Below are 23,485 nucleotides of genomic sequence, written 5' to 3' on the forward strand. Positions count from 1 at the left end.
AGGATAATTGTTCCGTGAGCAGAGGTTTCAAGTCTGTGCCGTTTGATGTGAGGCTGCGGCAATTCCATTGCAAAATGGTAGGGTAATTACGTACTATTCACGGGTGGGTACGGAGCGGATCGATTTACAGCGCGATGAGTGGAAGGGGCCTTTCCTTGACTTGGGGTTTGATGCAAAGGTACTAGCGATTCCATTCTCTCCAGCAGGACCATGATTGTGGTGTTGAGGTTGCTGATTGCTCCAGCGATGTCATTAACTTTCGTTTCGATGATGTTTATTCTCGTTTGGTAGGCTTCCGTTTCGGTGCGGTGGATCTGCTGACTGTTGTTGAGTTTCGCGTTCAGGGTTTGCATTTCTTTGTGAGTTTCCTTTGAAGTTTCGCGGAAAACCTGCGCTTTAATTTGAAGGAGTTCCCATTTCGAGCTAAGGTTGACTGTTTAGGTGGCGCTGACGAGTGTGTCTTGGAACGCTGTTTGGAGTTCTCACGCCGATATCCTGGTGGGGAGACTATTCGCACCTGGCGGTTGTGTTCAAGGTTAATTTCCGTCGTGAGCGCTGTCATTTCCGGATTGATTTGATTGTAGGGTTTAACGCGCTGACGCAACGCAGGCGATGAGGCGCGCCGTAGTGGAGGGCTCCGGATTAATTTTGTCCACCTGGGGATCTTTAACGTGCGCCGAAATCTCGTACACACGGGCGTTTTTGCTTTTCGCCTCCATCAGAAAAGCGGTCGCCGCGGTCGGGAATCGAACCCGCGACCTCGTGCTCAGCAGCGCAACGCCTTAGCCACTAAGCCACCGTGCTGTCATTTCCTGCCTCGCAGTTTCTAATGTCTTCTGCAAGCCGTCAATTATACGAGTCAGCTCTTGGAGGCGTCTTTCCATGGCGCGTAGTCGCGACGTAACTGGCTGCTGGTCAGAGACGACGTCGGACCATTGTTTGGAGGCATTTAGGTCCATGCCTGACGAGTTGTTGGCACTGTTTATTGTATCTTTGCGAGTCTTGTTTGGGGATCGGGAACGTGACCCCAAAAGCGAGCGGTTCCTGGCTCTGTTGGTGCGTCGGTCGGATGATTGTTTTGTTTTCTGCTTTCTCCGATTTGGGCAGCTATTACTGGTGGCTAGGTGGCCTGTTTCTTTGCATACGCAGCAGTAGCAAGTGTTTTTGCAGATCTCATTCTCTTTCAAGGCATGAACTATGCCGCATTCCTGACATACCTCTTCGTTAGGGCAGTGGTGGACCATATGCCCTCCCTTATGACATTTCAAACATACCAATGTTTTGGGTTTGTATGGGGTCACTGGAAGGATCCCGCAGTGATATCTCACGGTGAGGGGGGTTTTTACGGAATGAAACGTGATCAGTGCCTTGTTGCTGCGTCAGAGCCTTTTGACGTCTAATATCTCGACCAGCTCGTTGTGAAGGCAGGACATCAGTTGGTCATTCGTTTCGTTCGGCGAAATGGTGATCACTCCTTTGCTCGTCGAGCTGTTATGGCTAAGGCGAGTCATTTCCACAGAAACGTGTTTTGCGCGTGGTCCTTGTGCGACGGTTAGGCGGGTGATAGTGCGGAGCCGATTGGCTTGCTCTTCGTCGTACACCGTAATAAGAATAGAGTTTGCCTTGACGTTTTTGCGCAGCAAAGTCGCATCGAGGTATCTGAGCTTGGTGATCGTTCGTTCAAGGATTTTGTCTAGTGTAAGGCATGAGAGTGCAACATTTTAGGTTCCCCTCGTGTAGGCATTACTACTTGTAATTTTTACTACTTGCATGCTTCGTACGTTTCTAATAAAAAAGCCAAATCTTTTTAGCTATTACTTACGTTTATACAGTAACGGAAAAGTAACGACGTTACTTTTTTGCAGTAACTGTAACTGTAACTAGTTACTTTTGGAAAATTCGTAACTGTAACTGAAACAGAGTTACTTTTTTGGGTTAGGTAACTGTAACTGTAACACTGTTACATTTTTCGGGGACGTGCCCATGACTGCAAACAACCGCCGCAAGGATAGAAGAGAACACGTACGCAGCGAGATGAGCGCGTGCGGCAGCCACTCCCCTCTTTGCGCCAGCAGTTCGTGCCAGTCAAACGCCTGGCATCACCTCTCACCTGTCGAGATCTCTCTGACATCGATGACGATGTATATGTTAACCAACTAAAAATATTCTTCACAATAAACACGTATAAAGACAGCGACATTTCCAAGCGCTCATATGGCCTTATTCCGTGGCGGAATCCTCGAAGAGTTTTTTTTTTGACAACTACGGAACGATGATAAGAAGTAAAAAAGCAAAGCGGGAGAAAAAACAGGGCTCGCAGGTTCTGTCGAATTTCTCGTTCGTAGGTCAACTTCAAGTACAAAAAAGGTAAGCACTGTGCTCTCTTCTCTATAAGGATTCCTCCTAGGGTGAAGGCAATACTGCCTGGACATCTTCTGACACATAAAGAATGGTTATGGGTGCGCTAAACTTCGCGGGCAGTTTTTCTCGCGACAGAATCGAGAAGCCACCCTGTACGACCCTCTGCGAGCGAAGAGAGAATGGGCTCTTTCTGAATGCCCATACTGCATGGGATTGCCTTCCAGAGAACATAAAAAGCGGCCGACCATCGTCGCTGGCGCAGAAAGCGAGGCTAGGTGTGCTGTGTACCCCCCGGCTCTTCCCGCTGTCTTTCCCGCACGAAGAGTACCCTTGAGGTGGCAAGTTTTATCGCCATAACAGATGCCTCGCGTAACAAGCCGCCAGCGTGCTCCTTATGACGCATGCCACAGAAACGCGCCGTTGTCTTTGGGTTTCGCGGAAACCGGCGTCTCCCGGGGTGAAGCATGGTGCATATGGGATGCTTTGTGCCCCTCTCACGACGTTTGACGGGCAATTCGGGTGGACACAAGCTGTTTATGGCTGTGCGAGGGATAAGCGAGGAAATCACGACAAGAAAATGGTGGCAGTATCGCGCATACACGTCTGATTAAGCATTCAGATTATGGGTTACAAGGCGCCAAAGCTACACCTGGGTCTGCAGGCGCGCGTAGTAAAGGGCTCCGTATTAATTCTGACCACCAGGGGTACTTCAACGTGCGCCGAAATCTCGACACACTGGTGTTTGTGCTTTTCGCCTCCATCTGACAAACCGCCACCGCTGCCGGGATCGAACCTGCGTTCTTGGGTTCAGCAGCACAACGCGTTAGGCACTCAATGGAATAATTGCTGATTGTAAAAGCGCGAACGTAGCGAGGCTGTATTTTTCCTGGCATTTCGCTTGAATTCAAGAAAAGAATTGTCACCGCAAGTTCTGTCGCCTTTATAACCGTATGCACAGTGTTTCTATTACGGGCTAGAAAAAAGTAGCGGTATAGTTTGAACCTTTATTGACGATTTTTACAAATCTTTGGTTTGCAATGCTATTTTTACAATGCTTAGGATGACTTTGCATCACCACTCGCCGCGAAGAACACGACGGCCTCTTCGATGCGTATGAGGACGATTGCTAGCACCGCACCTATGCAAATAAACAATGGTACTGAAACATAACTATGTGTGCGCCGATGCTCACCTCGCCATTTAGGCCTTGCTCGTCAGTGTAAGCATCCCTGAATTTTTTTAGTTTACACTTGAAATCCCAAGGGAACTCTCTCAAATCCAGAAGATACTAAAGTGTACTTCTTGTTTACTCTTTTTTATTCTGGATCTTGTGTGCAGGGGGATTATCGATCCCTGGCCAGGGTTTACATGAGCTTACCAACACAACAGGTTCAAGAGATTGCTCTAATGTCATTATTAACCATTTTGCCCGGTTCGGAGATAAAGGTGACGAGGGAGGCCTTCCAGTGATCCGGTGACCCTCCCAGACAGCATTTATGTATTCGAGTTGACGCACATACGCGCGGCGTACAAAGTTTGCCAAGAGTTTGACCGTAATATGGCCACGTCCCGGTACAGTTTCTCTGTGCATATTGTTGAGTGCTTGACAGCCTGGAGCGTAAATTAAGCACGTGTTTGCTTCCCTCAGCAAAATTATTCACGCACTATAGGGTATTTAGCGTGAAAAAGGTATTTGGAGCGTAGAGTGTTGACTAAAAGATCGGCATCCCCTTAACAGTTGTGAAGAGCACAATCTAGCTTTCTTTGGGCTTCCCGCCGGGTGGTAGATGTATCGATAAGGCTATGAAATCGGCGCCAGTAGCTTAGAACTTCTGTTTCCCATTTGTTTTGCCGGCTCATTGCATCTTTGTATACAGTTTGAGTTATTTAGCTTCGTAGCATATTCTTCAGCGTATCGTGTGACGCTCCTGGCTGCAGCGTTGCCACCCGCTTACTTGTTTTCCCGTTGCTTGATTTTTGTGCCTCAAATATTGACCCTATCATCCAAAAGTTCACAAGATCTTTGAGATAGCTTATTTCGCACGGCATCTGTACATACGATTTGCACTGAGGCCGGGTCGTGACTTATAATAACCTGAGCGAAGGACCTGGCTGCCACGACTACGGCGGGGGACCCGCTGGACCCCACCGCTGTTAGGCTTCAACCGAAGTTCAAGCTAGGCTTTCGACCGGCACTTCATGGGATGGTCTGTGCTTTCTCCGCATTTTTTGTAAACCTAAGTAGCGAAATGTGACCTGCTTTGCACTTCCGTCGCAGTGGCCTCAAATTAGCGTCATGGTCACAGACCATGACGCCAATTTTTGCGCTGTTTTACATGACATTGAAAGCACCTGCCACTATTGCGGCACGCAGAGGTCCCCGTCCATGCTTGTTGAGCTCAAAGTGGTTCTCCATGCCCCGTAGACTATAGAACTGCTGTGGCCAGAGCAATTAAAAGCTATGGTTATTTTCCTGGATTCAATGCAGGTCCTCCGGGAGATTAGTAAAGTACCCAATCAAGTACCTATATCCCAAGCCACTCACACAAAAGCTGGAACACTTTGCGCTAGAGTAAAGATAATTGCCCCCGGAAGACGTCAACCCCTTACAGCAAGAGGCAGACACGGCATCACGTACACCTGCAACGACGCATCCAGTGTCATTACATCCAGTTGATTCGATTTCTACTTTGACCCCCAACAAAGAACGGCGCTCCACACGCGCACTTATACTGCCGTGTAAATCTAACCTCGCTGGCTCAACCGGCGTGAGGAGCAGACAATCAGCCGCCCTGAGTTTGGGCTGGAAGTGATTTATCCAGCCAGCGTGAGCCCACGCGAGCATGCGCCTGGTCAGGAGTGCCCGGCGTCGTCCTGGTGTGCGCGTCAGCTTGCGAGTGAGGAGCTACGGCCTTCATCGTCGTCTTTGTCTGGGCGCGGCGGACCCTTGGTGCGCCGTTCGCTACAGGGCTCCCCCCCCCACACACACCGTGGAGCCGGAGGCTATTATTACGTTGCCCACGTGACAGTTTTCGTCCGTTGAGCTTGGACATTACGGGTTTGGGTTGTTGAGATGGGTATGGCCTGGCTGGTTCAGTGGGAGGCGACGTAAGCGGGCTTTACTCCGTCAGAGGCAACGACGTCTTCACCCTCGGCCGTTGATGTCGAGAGTGAAAGTCTCGGCGTGCCGCCTTATGACACGGTATGGGCCACCGAACTGGACAGAGTAGAACGGTGGGCCTGAAAGTTAATGTGCAGAAAACTAAAGTAATGATCAATAACCTCGGGACAGCACAGCGGTATGAAATAGGTGGCGGGGCAGTGGAAGTGGTAAGCGAATATATCTACTTAGGCCAAGTTGTAACCCCGGATCCCAACCATGAAGCATGGATAATAAGAAGGATCAGAATTGTATGGAGCGCATTCGGCAAGCATTCTCAGTCTACCATTATCCCTGAAGAACAAAGTGTATGACAGCTGCATCTTTCCGGTTCTCACGTACGGGGCTGGAACTTGGGGGCTCACTAAGAGTGTTCAACTTAAAGGGACACTGAAGTGAATTTGTCAAGCTCCAGTTTTTGCTTGCACGGCTTAGACTGGCTCAAATTAGCACACTTTTCATCGTTTATCCGGTTGACAAATCGATAATTATTTTACAAAGCGCGAAAGAAGAAAAACTACCATGCGCGGTTTGCGGCGGCCGCACCATCTAAGCTGTGACGTTGGGAGGAGGGGGCACCGTGATTGGACGATGCCCAAGGTTAGCAATAAAACAAGTTTCGGTTTCGGTTCTCTAAAACAACGTATGTTTGACATCCGGTGGCGTCGTTGGATGGGCATTCTCAATATCCCAGTAATCGTAGTACCGCGCTTCTGCCATGTTCTCGGCTGTAAAATGCATAAGATAAGCCACCCAGGACGGCTTGAAATCGTAGCATTCACTAGCCGAGGCCTACGCAGTGCATGAACGCCCTCCGCGTCCCCGCAGACGCACAAATACATGCGCTTTTCCCACATATTTGGAGCTTGCCTCACCCATGCCTGTGTCGTAAAAAGCGTGTTCGCACCAGGCCAAGGGTCTGTTGATTCTGGCCTGTGCCCACTGCCCGCAAGCGGTCGGTGCTTATGGCAACAGCACGCCAACGAGAACTCGCTAGCGCGCCAGTGCCAGTCTGCGCGAGTTCTGCGGACTAGTTCGTGGAGCAGTGAACGTTGCGGCCCAAAAAAAAGGTGAACTCAGTATAGAAAACATCGGCGAAAAACGAAAAAGTTACCTTATAAAAAAAAAGCTTCTAACCGCGGGGATATAACTTGTGACGGGCAAAACACTTGCGATGACATAGCTAGCGCTCCAGACCACACGGCCACGGGCGAGGGCGCTGCCGACAATGGAAATATAAGGTTTATAATGTATAACCAATTTAGACTTTTATTTAGTTTTAGTATTTCAAGCAGATTAGGTGACTATTTGTTGTATTGCGCTCGTGCAGTAAGCGTCCCCCGAGTTTCCACAATACCTCACGTCTAGAAATTGCATTTCGTAGACGCAAAAGCGTTCGCGTCTACCACTGTGCTTGTTCGCCCAGCACAAAAAAGTGCTTCCCGCACCCTAGTTTACGCTGTACGGTAAAAATATCAGTTGATTTTATTTCCTTAGTAGGCCTACCTATATTGACTTCGCTGACTCTTCTACCCCTTCAAGAGGCCTTATATTTTCTTACTGGCGTACCAGTCAGCGAAGCGTCACATGTGCGCTTGTGCAGCGCTTGTGTGAAGCGACCTTGACTTGGAGCTAGATAGAGTACAAACTAACGAAGTAAAGAAAGGCACATTCTTCCATTCACAAACGTGTTGTGGCTTAGTTTCAACTGATCGAGTGAATCGCCATGACCCGTCGGCTGCCGGCGGACTAAACGTTGGGCCGACTGACTCGGTCGCGGAAGGTCGGCGAGCAGTGCAGTAGCGCAGCCAATTGTCAGCTCCTCTCCTGCTGACGTCACACGAAACCGCCAAAGAAAATGGGCGAGAGTGCAGAGAGGAGGACAGCATTTTCAAATTTATTTTTATACTAAATAAATTCGCGTAAACGCGCTCAGAGTGGTCGAAACAGGGCCTAGGGACTCCGGACTACAATTTGCGCTCGTAATCCCGCATTGTTTACAAATCACTTCAGTGTCCCTTTAAATTGAGGACGACTCAGCGAGCATTGGAACGTAAGATGATAGGGGTAACATTAAGGGACAAGAGAGTGGAGTGGGTTACAGAAGAAATGTGTGTTAAGGTCGTATTAGTTAAAATTAAAAAAAATCACGCCATATCCACGGAATGAATGATGATAAGTGGGGCGAAGCTCGAGAGGGGGAGATCATCGGTAACCGTAACTCTCCCGTGGAAGTTCGCCCATTACATCATTAAGAAAGGCGTAAGACTGTGTGCGTACATTGTACAAATCAACTTTTATTTTGTTCTTGTTCGTTTGTTGTTGTTGTTGTAGGGTTCGTGAGGCTGCAAGCAAGCGCTCGTATCGCCAGGCAAACCCCGATGCAGTGAGAGCTCGCGAGGCGGCTGCAAAACGCATCAAGCGAGCTCAGCCCGAAGCTGCCGACGCGCGGTTTAAGCGCAACTTTCTAGACGAGATGCTTCGGCCTCTCTTTCGCTCACGGCGGGATCCTGTCGGCGAGCGCGCGCTGCCGCCGCCCTGCGCGCCCTCCGCTCCGCAGCCTTGTCAACAACCACCTCCTCCATCCGGTGACTCGTTGCGAAAGAGGAAGCACGTCAACAGCGATTGCCTTTTATAGTGTCAGTCACGTGCGAGTGACGTCATCATGACGTCACTCACAGCAGCGCCACCTGCGAGTGAGTCACCGAACTAGGCGGTCACGTAGCGCCACCTGCGAGTGAGTCATCGAACTAGGCGGTCACGTACCACGAGACACAAGGGATGGACAGACCCACGGCTTTAGGAGCTTCGCCCCTAAAAGTGAACGTGGGCAAGGCATGTAATGCGTAGGCAAGATAACCATTGGTCATTAACCCTTGAATGGCCGCAGGGAAGCTAATTCCCACTTCGTTCAATTCCATCCATAGACCGCTGGGTTAAATATTCCCTCACAGTATTGTGGCGCCACCTAGCGCGATGCCTTCCTACCACGACAGGAGAAAATCGTTCTTTTATCTCCATTCTACTAGCTGCCGCTGCAGGTATTCTGATCATATGCCGCAATTTTCTGTCAATCTCTGACTTGCGCACATTGAGCACCATGAGGGCTACGAGATATGGATTGCAAAGTAATCCACTGCAGGTAAAGTAAGTAAATACTATTGATATGATAAGCTGATGTTTTAGCTAGCGTGTTTTTGAGCCCCCTTTTTGCTTTTATGTACTATGAGTAAGGATTGGATCAAATCTACCACATGGGAACATAGTTCCCTACGGGTTGAAGCGCATTCGAATATTTTTGCACTGTTTTCTTTGAAATGCAGAGCATTTCAGTAACTCACGATGTCACCCGCGTTGACGTCCGTGGTCCGCACCGCACCCCTCCCTACTATATACAAAAATACTATCCGGCTCTCTACCCACTGCGCCACAAAGCCGACACAGAATGGGACGCTACGAACGCGCCTTCTATCGTTGACTCATTCAAATTACTGCTGACGAGCGCTCTCTCGTCAGCAGTTGCCACAAGTGCAACAACATTAACGTAACGCAAACTACTTAACGTGCGCCCCCGGAAATGCTCTGCATTTGATCGTGCCCCTCGCGAGGGGGATGTTTCACTGCGTCTTCTCTCGGTCGCGGGACCCGTGGCGCCATCTGGCGGAGGCGCGGCACAACTCGTAGCACTTTCTTTGAAATAGCCACGGAGGGTGAGGAGAAGAGGCTGAAGGCTGACACTGGGAGGGCATAGCGTGCTGCACTTCAGAGGCCCAGGCGGAAGCAAGAGGATGCCCATCTTGTTATGTTCTTCTTCCTCCCTTTTGCACGGGCCGTCCCTCTGCGCGTCCGCTTCACAGCAAAGCGGGTGAAGCTGGCGCGCAGTACAAGCCAATTACGGTGCCCATCTGCAATAGTGACGGTTGAAACCAGAGCTCAACCTTAATATTTTTCTGGCGGCAAAAGGTGCAAACCGGAAGCAGCGTTGAATTGCAGTGCTTGCCCCCCCCCCTCCCCTCCCTTAAGAAAAAAACGTATTGCGGCAAAAAAAGCTTTAAAGTGCGTGTAACTTTAAAGCAAAGCCAGCAGTGTCCGCTGATGCGGATAATGATGCACCCTATACACACGCTGCCTCTGCGTACATAACCGAAGTAGACTCGTGCGTCATGCGTCGCTGTAGTGTTGCGTAAGAGGCAATAACAAGGACACCGCAAGGATGCTTCAAGGTCACTGGATCGAACGGGCAAGGCGGAGTGGTTGAAGGAAGGCGCAAAGGCACTGCCGGAGGTGACGTCATTCATTTCAGTGACGTCATTGAAATGCCCCGAAGAAGAAATTGAGGCACCACGAAGGGGACCTTTTTTGTTTCGCATGGCTCAGCATCTGACAGCAGAAGGGGTTTACCACCTTTTTATTACCTTCCTGACAACGTAGACCAGTACACAGGTAGGAAAAGATTATGTTGATGAGGCTTCAGCTGTGTTTACCCATTCAAAAGATGCAGCAATTGAGAGCGTTGCAGACATGGCCAGCTTGTCAAACGCGATTGCTAGCAGGGACATGTTTTGAAGAACATGAATGCAATTATGACCGCTGGGACATACACTCCCTTCAGCACAAGAAAGCAGCCCGAAGTTCGGTTTACAGCCACGAGCTTCATTGAAGCTTACCGCGTATTACACGTACACCCTTCATTTTAGATGCAGAGCATCTGATTCACTCGCCTTGTCCCTCCGGTGTCGTCGTCGTCGTCGGCGGCGGCGTTGTCCACCCCTCCCCCATTCTCTTCGCCACGCCAGCTGCGCTCTCCGCCGCTCACCCACTCTCCTCTCCAATAGCGAACACTCTCTCGCGAGGGGCATTGGATTGGATTCGATTGGATTGGCTTGGCTTGGATTGGATTGGATTGAATTTGGATTGGATTGGATTGCATTAAAGTGGATTGTGTTGGATTGTGTTGCGTCATAGCCGCGGCAGACGCGCTGGGGCCGGCGCATGTGCAGTACTCTCCCGCGGTTTCCTCTCCTTCGGGCGCGCTGCGCATATAACCAGTGTGCCGTTCTCCGGCGAAGCAACATCCATGCTTGGCTCAAACACGTAGAGTCCACGCCGCTTTACAAGTACGCCAACGTCGTCATCGACTGGGACCGGCTTACGCAGTCCCCTCAACGTTATGCGCGCTATAAAACGCGGTCCCTTCGCCGCTCCGCCTAGGCGTCGCATCTACACAGGGGTTCCCGCGAGGGGAGGTGGGAGTTTTTTTACTTATGTTACCCTTTTGGCTTCAAGACGAAAAAAAAGCCATGTGGCTAACCAAGCCAAGGACGCGAGGAACGTCGCTAGCTGCAATGACGCCGCCCACGGCGGCCCGCGATTGCAGCGCCAGATTTTCCTCTAGTATATATTTGTAAGACACTGTATGGGGTGTAGAAAGGCTGGTGGTGGTGATGATGATGATGATGATGGGCCATCATAATTGGGGGTGAGAGGAGGGCAGGCGGTGTCACAGCGCACGAACACGTTAGTGCAGGACCAGAGGTCCTCTGTCAGGAGAACGGAGTGGCCCCTGTGATGTCGAGGATGCAGGGGGCAGATTTGTTTGAAGATGCGATAGAGCTCAGCCACGTAACCGAAGCGGTCCGAAGGTCCATCGGCAGGCGAAGGTGTGAGGAAGTCCCCTTGAAGACGAAGAGGGCAGCCGTACACCGGTTCAGCTGATGTGCAACTCAGGTCAGCCTTGAAAGCCGATCGAGGGTCGAATAAGACAGGGGTAAAGTGGTCGGCCCAATGTTCTCTTGGCTGGTAGGTGGCGGCACCTGCGCTGAGTTGGAAGTGTAAACGTTCCAACATCCCGTTGGCGCACGGATTGTAGGAGTTGGTGTGGATGTGGCATACTCCTATAATGAGAGCGAGAGCGCTGAACAGGGAAGATTAGAAATGACGCTCACGATCAGTGGTGACGACAGCAGGGCAGCCAAAACGGGACACCCAGCTGCCAACAAATGATGTGGCGACTGTTTCAGCAGTGCTATCCGAGATCTGGATAGCTTTTGGCCAGCGCGTGAAGGGGTCTATGCATGTCATCGACTGAGTGGCACCTCGCGACGGTGCCAGGGGGCCGACCAGGTCAATGTGCACGGGCGAGAAACGGGTGTCCGGTAGGTGGAATGGTGAGGCAGCAGTAACTATACCTTGTTCTCTTGACACGTCGGCACTGGAGGAAGGTCCGTTCCCCCCGGGGGACAGCGGCATTCATGGATGGCGGGAACCACCAGGCTGTAACGTGATGCTGAGTTGGCCGGATGCCGGGGTGACTCTTGCCGTGGAGGGCGCTGAACCGGCTCGACGAAACTTCGGTGCAACGGAAGGTCGGGAGACGCCGGTTGATGTCTCGCAGGTGATGTTACTTTCGGTACACGGTAAGGAAACATCTGTGAAGGTCAGTGTGGACGAGGTCGCATGGCGTTGCTTGAGCTTAGTGTCTTGTTGTGCAGAAACAAGCTCCTCCATGGAGTCGGTTGCGGTGAGGACGAAAGGGCTTCGCTTCGAGACAGCGCGTCAGCAGCAGTGTTCATCGGGTTGGTGACATGGCGGAGGTCGATGGTGAATACTGAGATGAAGGAGAGCTGTCGAATCTCACGCGACAAATGCGAGCTGTGGTTGGCGCTGAAAGGCGAACGTCAACGGCTTGAAGTCCGTAACGGTGTAGAAGCCGCTGCCTTCCAGGAAATACAAGAGATGTTTGATGGCAAGGTATATAGCCAGATAGCCATTAGCTCGCGCCCGAAGGTTCCATCCTTTGTTTCAGCAGGTTGGGCTTCTGGGAGTAGAAACCAAGTAGTTGCCAACCGGAGACAAACTCCTCAATGACAGCGCCGATAGCCACGCTGGCGGCATTGGTGATGAGGCAAACTTTGGGTGTCAGCAACTGGTGTAAAAGCAAGACAGCGGCAGAGAGGACCTTTTACGCATCTCAAAAGGCAGACGCTTCTGTTTCGCTCTGCTCAAAGTGCTCGGCAGGTCCTTTCTAAGTGGCCAGCAGATCACTGAGGCTGGAGAGGTTCGACACACTTTGCAATGAACCGTCGGTAGAAGATAACCAGGGCCGAGAGTTCCCGCAGCTTCTTGATTGAGGTGGGTAGCGCAACTCCTGGATCGCCCTCAGCTTCGTGTCGAGAGGTCTGATACCTTGTGGGGTGACACGCTGGCCCAGGACCTCGGTAGTCTGCACGTCTGACGCACCTTTTGGGGTTTATGACGAGCCAATATTCGTCGATCCGAGTGAAACGGGCTGGTAAGTGCGGTTCGTTCCGTAATGGTGATGAGTTTCCAATCAAGAGGTCGTCAAAATAGGCACAAAGACAAAATCTAAACCACTTGTGACCTCGTCGATGGCACGTTGCAATGTCTGGTCGGCGTTGCGCAAGCCGAAGAAATGCGGACATACTCGAAGGAATGGGGCGATGGTAGCGGTCTTAGGGATGTCTTCTGGCTCCACAGGTATCTGGTAATGGGCTTCTACCAAGTTTCACTTGCTGAATATCTTGCATCTTGCCAGACTTGTGGCAAAGGCAGTCAAATGCATGCGGGAGTTGGTACAGGTCTGGAACGGGGATCTCTTTGAGGACATGGTAGTCTCCGTATGGGCTCCAATAACAGCGTCCTTCTTGGGTACCATACGCAGGGCTGACGCGTAGTTACTGGAGGATGGACAGACAATGCCCAGTCTTAACATGTGCTCGAACTCTCGTCAAGCAATGGCGTAACGCCATCTGGCGAGACGCCGCGGTCGAGCGAAGAGAGGGGGCCCCTTCTGACAATTTGGTGGGAGACGGTGTACTTCGCCGGAGACTTTTTCGTGTGGGGTCTTGTTATTGCACGAAAATCTGCAACGATCTCCCCGTACGCGGAAGATGGCACAAAGGCCCGAAGTCCGGTCGCCATGCCAGAAGAGCGAACACCATGCACTGAGAGGCTCATCGTCATGCCCACGTGGTGTCCAGAGTGCACGTCGACGGCCAAAATGCAGAAAGCCAGAACATGAGCACCTAGAATAAGCTGGTTAATGTTGGCAATTTAGAAAAAGGAAGGTGCAACGTAGGTCCAAATTGACTGTGAGCAACCGCTGGCCGTAGGTGTTGATCGGTAAGTTGTTGACGGCGATTAACCAGGAGTTTATTTCTCGGCGTCGTCGGTCAAACGAAGACTCCGATGGGACGCTGACCTCGGCTCCCGTATCGACCACGAAGCGGTGGCCTGCAACCTTGTCAATGACGTAGAAGAGGCGGCTTACTGCGTGACCGGCCTCCCTTGCCGCCTACAGTGTCCGGTCTCCTAGTTTCCCGTCCACGAGCAGGGCTCACAGCATTTGCAGGCGGCACCGCTGAAGGTGTGATGATACCAGCCGACGCCAGAAGGCTAAGGCCACCACGAATCGTGACGGAAAACCGATCTTGAGAACAGGTGTGGGTCTGGGGTACTGGCGGCCGCGGGAGGCACGTCGACTCAGACGCGAGAGGAGTGCGACGGATGCCAGCTGATTGCTCAGTTCATCAATGCGGCTCTTAAGATGATAAAGCCCGCATTTGTAACTTGATGTGGAGGGCGTACTGGCGACTGTGACGATGTTAGGGACTTGGAGTGGCCCGCGATGCGGTCAGCTGGTTCCGCGAGCTGGTCAAGTGGCACGTCATCGGCAGCGGCAAGTACCAAGACCATTTTCTGTGGGGGACGTTGAAGGGAGATTTCTCGAAGAAGTCGGTTGTTGAGGTCCTGGCCATGATCGTCCAACAGCTGTCGCATGCGATGGAGAAGCTGGGATGGTCGCCTGTCGCCGATCTCCTCTGGGTTGAGAAGCTGCTGGTGCCTTCTGCGCTCCGACTCAGACTTGCGCTGTATGATAGCGGCCTTCACGTGATCGTATGGTACTACAGATTAACTTCGGAGCTTTCGAAGTTAACCAACAAGCGAAGGCCAGCTGACATCAGGAAGTATAATATGGAGAGGATCGAATACGTTGTAAAGACTGAAAGACGTTGTAAAGACTGAAAGAAGTGAAGAGGCGTCTTGGCGGGGGGGGGAATTAGATGTATGCACTTAACGACAAACAAGGCAATGTCATCACGAATAGGGATAAAGTAGTCACAGTAGCAGATGAGTTCTATAGGGATCTCTACAGTAGCCGGGACATCCAGGATAATGCCGAACGAGAAAGTAGTTCAGAGGAGATAGACATCCCACCAGTAACGACCGAAGTAAGGAAGGCTTTGAAAGAAATGAAAGGGGGCAAAGCACCTGGTGAGGATTAGATAACAGCAGACCTCTTGAAGGATTGCGGAGAAATTGTACTTGAAAAACTGCCAAACTTGAATACGCAATGCCTAATGACCGCAAGTGTCCCATTATCTTAGAAGATAGCGAACATCATCCTAATCCATAATAAAGGTGACATGAAGGACTTGAAAAATTACAGGCCGATTAGCTTACTGTCAGTTGTCTACAAGGTACTTGCCAAGGTAATCGCTAACAGAATTTCTGCAACATTAGGTTTCAGTCAACCTAAAGAACAAGCAGGGTTCCGTAAAGGCTGTTCAACAATGAACCATATTCACACTATCAATCAGGTGATAGAGAAGTGCGCTGAGTATACTGAACTCCTATATATAGCCTTCATAGATTATGAGAAAGCATTTTACTCGATGTGAACGTCAGCAGTCATTCAGGCATTACGGAACCAGTGTGTAGATGAGCATTATGTAAGAATACTAGAGGATATCTACAATGGGTCCACAGCTACCATTATCCTCCGTAAGGAGACAGTTTTATACCTATCAGTAAGGGCTTTAGACAACGATACACAAAGCCAAGTTGTGACCCCGGATCCCAACTATGAGGCAGATGAGAAGGATAAGAATGGGGTGGAGTGCATACGGCAGACATTCTCAGATAATGAATGACAGCCTACCATTGTCCCTGAAGAAGAAAGTGTATGACAGCTGCATTTTAACGCTACTCACCTATGGGGCAGAAACTTGGAGGCTCACTAAAAGGGTTTAACTTAAATTAAGGACGACTCAGCGCGCAATGGACCGGAAAATGATAGGTGTAACATTAAGGGACAAGAAGAGAGCGGGGTGGGTCAGGGAACAAACGCGTGTTAAGGACATATTAATAGAAATGAAGAAGAAGAAATGGACGTGTGCACGGCATCTAATGCGAAAGCAAGGTAAACGTTGGTCATTAAGGGTAACATGCTCGATCCCTATAGCAGGCAAGCGCTGCAGGGGGCGGCAGAAAGTTAGATGGGCAGATGAGATCAAGAAGTTTGCGGGGATAAATTGGTCGCAGTTAGCGCAGGACCGGGGTAACTGGAGAATAATGGGAGAGGCCTTTTGCCCTGCAGTGGGCGTAGATAGGCTGATGATGATGATGATGATGACGATAATGGTACTACATGATGCGGGGCATCGAGGACGTCGGCAATTTCATCTGCGATGCTACCTGGCAAGGCCACGGCGGTGTTGTGGTTCGTCTCCTGACTAGGAATGCGATGCAGACTAAAGCGCGCTTTTACTTGGTTGAACCGTGTTCGCAAGTTGCGAGTCCAAAACGGGTGTAGCGCAGTGCTGTGCCCGACCGCGGTGGTAGCGTGCCTTGCCGGAGCTGCTTCGTGGACGGGAGGAGCTGCTTCGTGGTCAGCGCCAGGCTGTAGCTAGCCCGAAGAGTCTGGCACTGCCGAAGGGTCCAACATATCGCGATCAGAAGAGGTGAGTTCGGTTCACGTCACCAATGGATGTCGCGACAGGCGCAGAGACGACCAGCCGCGACAGCGTTTGGTCTCGAACTGATTTACTCAAGCCGAAGTGAGCGCACCTCGTGAGGAGTGCCCGGCGTCGTTCACGCGTGCCCGTAGAACTGCGCCACGTGAGGAGCTCCCGTCTTCGTCGTCGTCTCGGCGCGGCGGGCCCTTCGCGCGCCGTTCGCTACAATGTACTATCACCGACACTTGGCGTGAGGATCGGCGAATGCCTTTTGGGCCTGCATGTCCATATGGCTCCGCGTCGACATTGACCATACGCATTCACCACCTTCTCTGGACTTCTCCAGCATTCCCCACAGCATTTATTGGACAGTGCAGGATTCAATCCAGGTCGTGCGCCAAACTTTAGACTATAAAAAGTATCACCAGAGACTTTTAGACTGTCCCTCTGAACGGCTTCTTTCGGTACATTTAGACCTACTCGTAGCCACTGTTTTAACAGCAAAGTGATTTAGTGGTTCGTTGATTCCTCTGTTTCACAAAGCTCGGTATAACAGCATAAAGGTAAGAAATCACCGGCACCGTCAGGTTTCGAGCCTGTACCTAGTAGATCAACAGAGTTAGAGTCAGTCGTCTTACCTACTCGGCTCCCACTGTGAGCTAGTACCCGAGAGTTAAACGACTTACTCACTCCCCTATGACTGTGGAGGAAGGAATCACGCCCACCTACTCGACAAAGAAAACATGAAAGGGTACACGTTGCACATGTGGGCGCCTAGTTTAAGTGTGCGGGTTCCATTGGTTTGTTCTGGTTCTTCTATTTGCCGCTATTCGCCATGATAGCAACAAATATGGAGTAAAGGTCATTGTGGTAGCAAAGAAGAAGCAAATCGGCTGCAATCGTGGACTTGAACCGTCGTGATGGCCGTGAAGGTTGTGTTTAGGCACCGGTCACTGCTCAGAGGGCACGACGAATAAGTACAGCCAGCGGCGCCCCGCGGAAGCTTGAGCTAACTTTGTGTTGGTGAGAGCCGACGGCGGCCGCGCGTTCATATATTCGGCACGTCTCGGTTTGTTCGTGCGATTCGGCGATTGTTTTTAAAAAGTGTCTCGTGCTTGAAAACTGTTCTGGCAAATAGCTTCCCCATGTCTCAAGTGCTTCTGTGCGATTACCGGACAATTACGGGACTGAACTACTACTGTCGGCCTCGCGTGCGCGAGAAGTTACAGAGATTGTACGTTCCCGCGCGCGTGTACGCCTTGAAAGAAATTGACGGGACAGACATCGTTTCGAAGTGCCATTCTCAGCAAGGGAAGCTTATTTACAGCGCCAATTCAGGTCAGTAGCCAGGGTATACAACGGCGCTCCACGCCAGAAGCGTGTTTGTGTTATTGTTTCCTGTGTTCGCGCAACCACACTACAGTTACTTTTTCGGTTGCCTTCTTCAGCTCGGTTGGTGTTGTCACTACTTAACAAGGGATTCCAAACGTTATTAGCTGTTGACAAAGTAAACGCAGTTCCACACAGTTCGAAATGTGCTGCGCAGCGGCGGTTGTCTTTACGAAGATTCTGTTTAGTTGCGGCTACTACCTTGTGAGTTATGTTGGAGCCGTCTTAGCGGCTAATTGCGATACAGTTTGTTCAGGCTGTTCGAAATTCCCCAAAAAAGTATTTCCTCCACACCCGATCCTCTACTTAAACAATATTAACCTCCACTTTGACAGTACGCAAAACGCATTCAGCGCGAGTGAATGCAACCATGCCTTTGATAGCTTTCTACGCTCTCGCTTGGAATTCGTGACCGAACTATGTACACTTCGGGGAAGAAAGGGCAGTAAGCAGGATGCGTATTGACCGTCTTGACATTGCTTTTGGTATCACCCGCGAAGTGCTGTGAATGCATATTACTGTGCCGCCTTTTGGCATCCATTCGGTGCCGTGAATGTCGCTAAAAAAAGGTTACTGCTGATAAAACAATAGTGGTGGAAGCCGTAATACCTTTTGTTATACAACTACTACGGCGGCATGCCATTCATCGCAGCACGCGGTGTGTATGAAACACTGAAAGCAAACGTTATAGTTTTACCGCCATTCGTGTCTGCGCTCCGCATAAACGGTAATCGTACTCATAATTTTACTCCTTCCACTGACAAAAAATGTCACGACTTTCTCACTTCCTTGACTTTTCTTACTGCTAAAATCATTTCTTGCGACGCTTATTCTCCCACGGCTGCCCGAACGAGAAACCTGTACAGAACGATGGCAGCCTGCCTTTCGCGATTGTGGCTGTCGTTGATGCAGCAGTAGCGGCGCTGCCACTAATTCTTTCCTGCAGCCTTTTGATCCTTTGGGACCCTGCAACTTGGAATTATAACTGTGTTTTTTAAAAAAACTTCCGCCACACAACGTCAAACCGCACGCAGCGCGTGTGTTGTTACGTGCGCTGAACGGCCGGTCGCGACATCCACCGACCCAGAGTTGCTAAGCGGCGGTGAGAGGCAGCGCTGCAGTCACGCGCAAACTGCAGTGTCCGGTGCGTGTATGCCTGTAGCTTTGCTACCTTCAATATTTACTCATTTGTGCGAGCTTCCTTCAGTTTTTATGTTGCAGAGAAAACTCTGGAGTTAAATCAAAGCATCGTAGTCGTTTGAGTGTTCCTAGGCCGGCTTCCGTGGATACGGATGACCTGATGGTGATGCAATAAAAAAACAGAGACATCATTCGATGTTTTTTACCCGAGCTCCCACATGCGGCTCTTCTCCCATTCTGCCGTCATTTCTATGCTAGTTTTGTTTTGAAATTGTTCCTCCAGGACTCATTGTCGTAAAACCGTGAAGAGACGTAAACAAGGTCATTACAAGAGACTATAAGTGTACGCAGAGTGGTTTTCTTGCCCCTCGTATAGCTTTCTTGCAAGAATTTTTCACTCGTCATGCTTCGTTTTTAACACGCATGTTCGCTTCGGCTTCCTTCGAACAAGCCGCTGGCAAATTATTCTCCGGCCCGAAGCTTCTTGTAAGCTTCCGTCTTGATTGTTATACTTACCTCCCTCCGCTGAGCCATGTTCTCGTTACGGCTAGAGAAGGCTGTGTTGCATAGACGAGCGTGGCCTGTTCGCGAAATAGGAGTGCCGAGGCACATCACTGAAAGAAAAAAGAAAATGTAGGGGAAGGAGAGGGGACTTTCAAAAGACGACGTGCCTGGGTGAGCCTCAAGAAGCACCGTTTCTGGAAATTTGGTCGGAGGGGAACGAAATTGGTTTGAAGAGGCAGTGCCACGTACACAGCTTTTCTTATTGTTATTGTCCCTTTTGAGCCTGCATTTTCTTTTCTTTTTCCGCGACAAGCAGGCATTGATGTTCCACCTCAACTTACCTTGCTCGGCGCACGGAGGGAAAGAAGTTGGGAACTTAGCATAATCCGCGAGAGACACGGCGGCAAGGCGGCGGGAAAATATTCTTAGAGACCCCGCGGCCTTGTAATTGGGTCGCCTGGGGTATGGAAGAACACGCGCAGCTAGACAGGAATAATTGAGGGGCGCGTGCCCTCTCCCTCCGCCGTGCGTGGTTATAGAATCCAAACGGCCTCGTCGCGTTTCCGTGCATACGCTTGCACCAGTTGACTGTATACTTCCTTTGACCGAGACCACTGGTGGGCGAGACCGCTGTCGGGCGAAAACAGAGGGAAGAATACGAACGCAATAGGCGGTATGTTTAATCTTCTCGGTGAGTTTACGTCTTTTCACTCTACTTGAACGGCACAGTTCACTATATTGCTACGTGCTCTCGCCATTTATTCGCCTGAAGACGCCTGCAAGGCAAGTGCTGCACGTGCCATTGGGGAAGACCTCGGCGTGAAAATGACGTCAGTGTATAGTCACCAACACGTCGCCCAATCACGTTGCTTCTGGACCTTCACAAGACCAACCCCCCCCCCCCCCCCCCCCAGAAGAAGCGTGCTGTCGGCGAGGGCCAAGAGGACGCTGCCGTGGTGGCCGAAGAAGTCGAGGCAATGGACGAGGCTGCATGTACAGTAATCAAGTACAAAAAAGCGGGACCGGCAAGAATACCAGGGACATTTCAGCCAACGCAACCAGGACGCTCCCTTTGAAGGGTGAATCCCAACCTTCTAGCCGCAGCAGTCGTCACTTCGGCTCAAAAAAAGTACCCACACATCGCCTGAACAAGGACAAAAGCCTCATCGTCACGCTATCAGCTCTTGCTGCGGCCAATAGGCTATTAGAAGTCGCGGAACTCGCTGGTATGGCCGTCCGATTTTCGGTTCCCCGCTGTCACTCAGCGACGTTTGGCCAGATTCACGGTGTGCCTTGAGAGTACACAGACAATGACCTGCTCGAGTATCTACAGGACCAGAGCGTAATACCTGCCAGTCGACATGTCTCCTACGTTCCCGGTGAAAACGGTACAGTCACAGAGTCGCGACGTGGCACAGTGATCTGGAGTTTGCGAGTGACTTCCCCTTGCCCACGCGGGTACACCTGGGTTTTTGTAGCCGCCCTATAAGAGGAATATATGGGTGCACCTACGCAGTGCTTTGAGTGCCAGAGACCCGGACACGTTTCTAAGCACTGCAATGGTCCTGTGCGGTGCAGAGTGTGTGCTCACAAGGATCCTGTGTCACGGTCACATCCACGGTGTGCACAATGTAATGAATCGCATCTGGCATCGTACGGATCGTGTCCAAAAAAAACTGCTACCCTCGCTCGAGCCATTTACGGGAAGTCTACAATATTTCAGTGGAATGCTCGTGGCTTGCGGTCTAAGCTTGCAGACGTTCGTTATCTTTTTACCACCTACCGCTTTCCTTTTATTGTAATCTCAAAGTCTCGCGTGGGTGATGAATTTCGTATGAACGGTTATCAACTATTGCACTCGCGGCGATTGAATGAATTTGTCGCTTTTCGTGATGACATGCCCTGTGTTGATGGGGACGTCACACTGCACGACACAAATGAGTATGTTTGTGGGACTATTTTTATCGGCCGTCCACGGTTTACTTTATTATACACCTACCTCGAGCCAGGTGCTGCCTTCGATCTGTCGCAGCTGGAAAATCTCATTAAGATTACGTCCGCTGCCTACATTTCTTGTGGGGATTTCAATGTACACATTGCAATGGCGAGGAGCACGCGCACGAGAGCAACAGGGCAAAAGCTCGATGACTTGCTAATTAGCTACAATACTGGACCACTAAATGATCGCAGCATCACTTACCTCAAGTCCCCCGCTGTCACCAGCTGCATTGATCTCTCATTCGTCTCCGCTACATTTTCTCGACCATTTACTATAGACCGCTGACGTAGAAACGAGGGGAAACGACCATTGCCCTATTCTGATAACCACCCTCCACGCCTCGGAGTCATCCCGCTCTATTAAAGTGAAATGTACAAACTTGTATGCATATACTATCGCTTCGAGTAGATGTGTGACAGCTGTGACTGAGGATGACGAACTCGTTGAGGCAATTGCATCGTGTTTGCGGGGCACCACGCGCTGCGCAACCAAACGCCATGACATACCAAAAAACAAACCAAAATACCAGAGGTTATGCGCCTTACGAAGGTGGGCGGAGAAGAAGGCGTTGCGTACCAAGACTATAGAGGACCTGCGAGCCTATCGGTGAGCGCAAAGGCATGTATATGGCACCTGAGCAAGCTACGCCAGCAACGCTGGAGGCGCGTCTAAGACTGCTACGCTGAACGTCAGGCAGCCTCTGACACGGATAAGGCGAGTTGTGAATGGAATGCGAAAATCCATTCACTACCCTCTCCCTGCACGAGCGTGGAACTTTGAAAGAAGTGGACGGAGTATACCGTAAGCCTCTTTCATCATCAGCAATGCCTCCTCAAGGATTCGTACGAACCTCCTCCTCCATTGGTCCGAAAGTGTCGGAGCCAGCCCTTGGGCTTCCCGTTACCATAGAACTTTCTTCAGCTATATTTGATTTGAACAAGCGCTCCACACCAGGCCCTGGCGGCGTCAGCTGCGTAGCCATAGCCCATCTTTCTCGGCCCTGTAAGCTACGTCTACTAGAATTCCACAATTCAACATAGCAAAACGGTAAACCGCCCGCCAAATGGAAGCTTGAAAAAATAGTGCCACTTTTAAAACCTGGGAAAGCGCCAACCAGTTACCCACCTTTTCGGCCCATCGCCTTGCTCAGCTGTATCGGAAAGCTAATGGAAAACATGATACATAGCAGGATGACATGGTTTCTCGATAGCAGAAAAACTTATCCCCATTAAATGAATGTTTTTTGTCAAAACATATAAGCGGTAGACAACATCATTGTTCTTGTCTCCTCACTCGAAGAATCACTTAGTTCTGGCTGCACACCAACCGCAATTTTCCTGGACATAAAGGCCGCGTTTGATTCAGTCCTCCACACAGCAATTCTGTCGCTCTTGAAGATTATGGCTTCGGGGGCAAGTTATACACATGGATAGCGAACTACATTGATAGACGACACCTTTTAATGACCACTCCAAAAGGTTCAACTTCTCATTACGCAGTAGGAAAGGGTGTACCACAAGGTTCCCTATTAAGTCCGTTGCTGTTCAACCTGACCCTCAATTCACTCAAGAGAATCCAGAAGCGTGGAGTGAATATTACACTAGACGCAGATGATATCTGGGTGTGATGTACTTCTCGTTCACGGCGATGTACACAGCATCGATTACAGAGAGCCCTCTACCTCACTGCCCGCGGCCTTCATCTTTCTCCAGGTAAGCGCCTGTCCATGGCCTCTTCACGGAAATTTACGGATCGCTATCTATGAACACTGGGCGAGCGCGTGCTTTCGTATGCACGAGTTTATAAATTTCTGGGAGTTTTAATAGACAGAAACTTGACCTGGTCACCCGAAGTCAAGCGGAAACAGAGCTTCATTTCTTCGGCTGCTCAGGTTTTTAAATGTCTTGCGGATTCGCGCTGGGGTAGTGACCGCCATTCAGTGGTTATGCTGCACAATAGCTATGTGGTAGGAGGCTTGCGTTACAGCCTCCCTATCGTGCAGAAAATATCTGAGACAAGCAAGAAAACAATTGAGGCGACAAGAAACAACAACCTCGCACCTGTCTTGGACTTCCGATGGGATCTTCGAGCATTGGAACTGTAGCAGAAGCACGTTGTCTGCCGTTTGAAGTGCTTAGGCAATTAGAGACCATTGGAGTGCACTTGGGACAACGG

Source organism: Haemaphysalis longicornis, unplaced genomic scaffold (assembly GCF_048455015.1).
Source record: "Haemaphysalis longicornis isolate Haplotype H1 unplaced genomic scaffold, Haemaphysalis longicornis Haplotype H1 scaffold_2, whole genome shotgun sequence".
NCBI lineage: Eukaryota > Metazoa > Arthropoda > Arachnida > Ixodida > Ixodidae > Haemaphysalis > Haemaphysalis longicornis.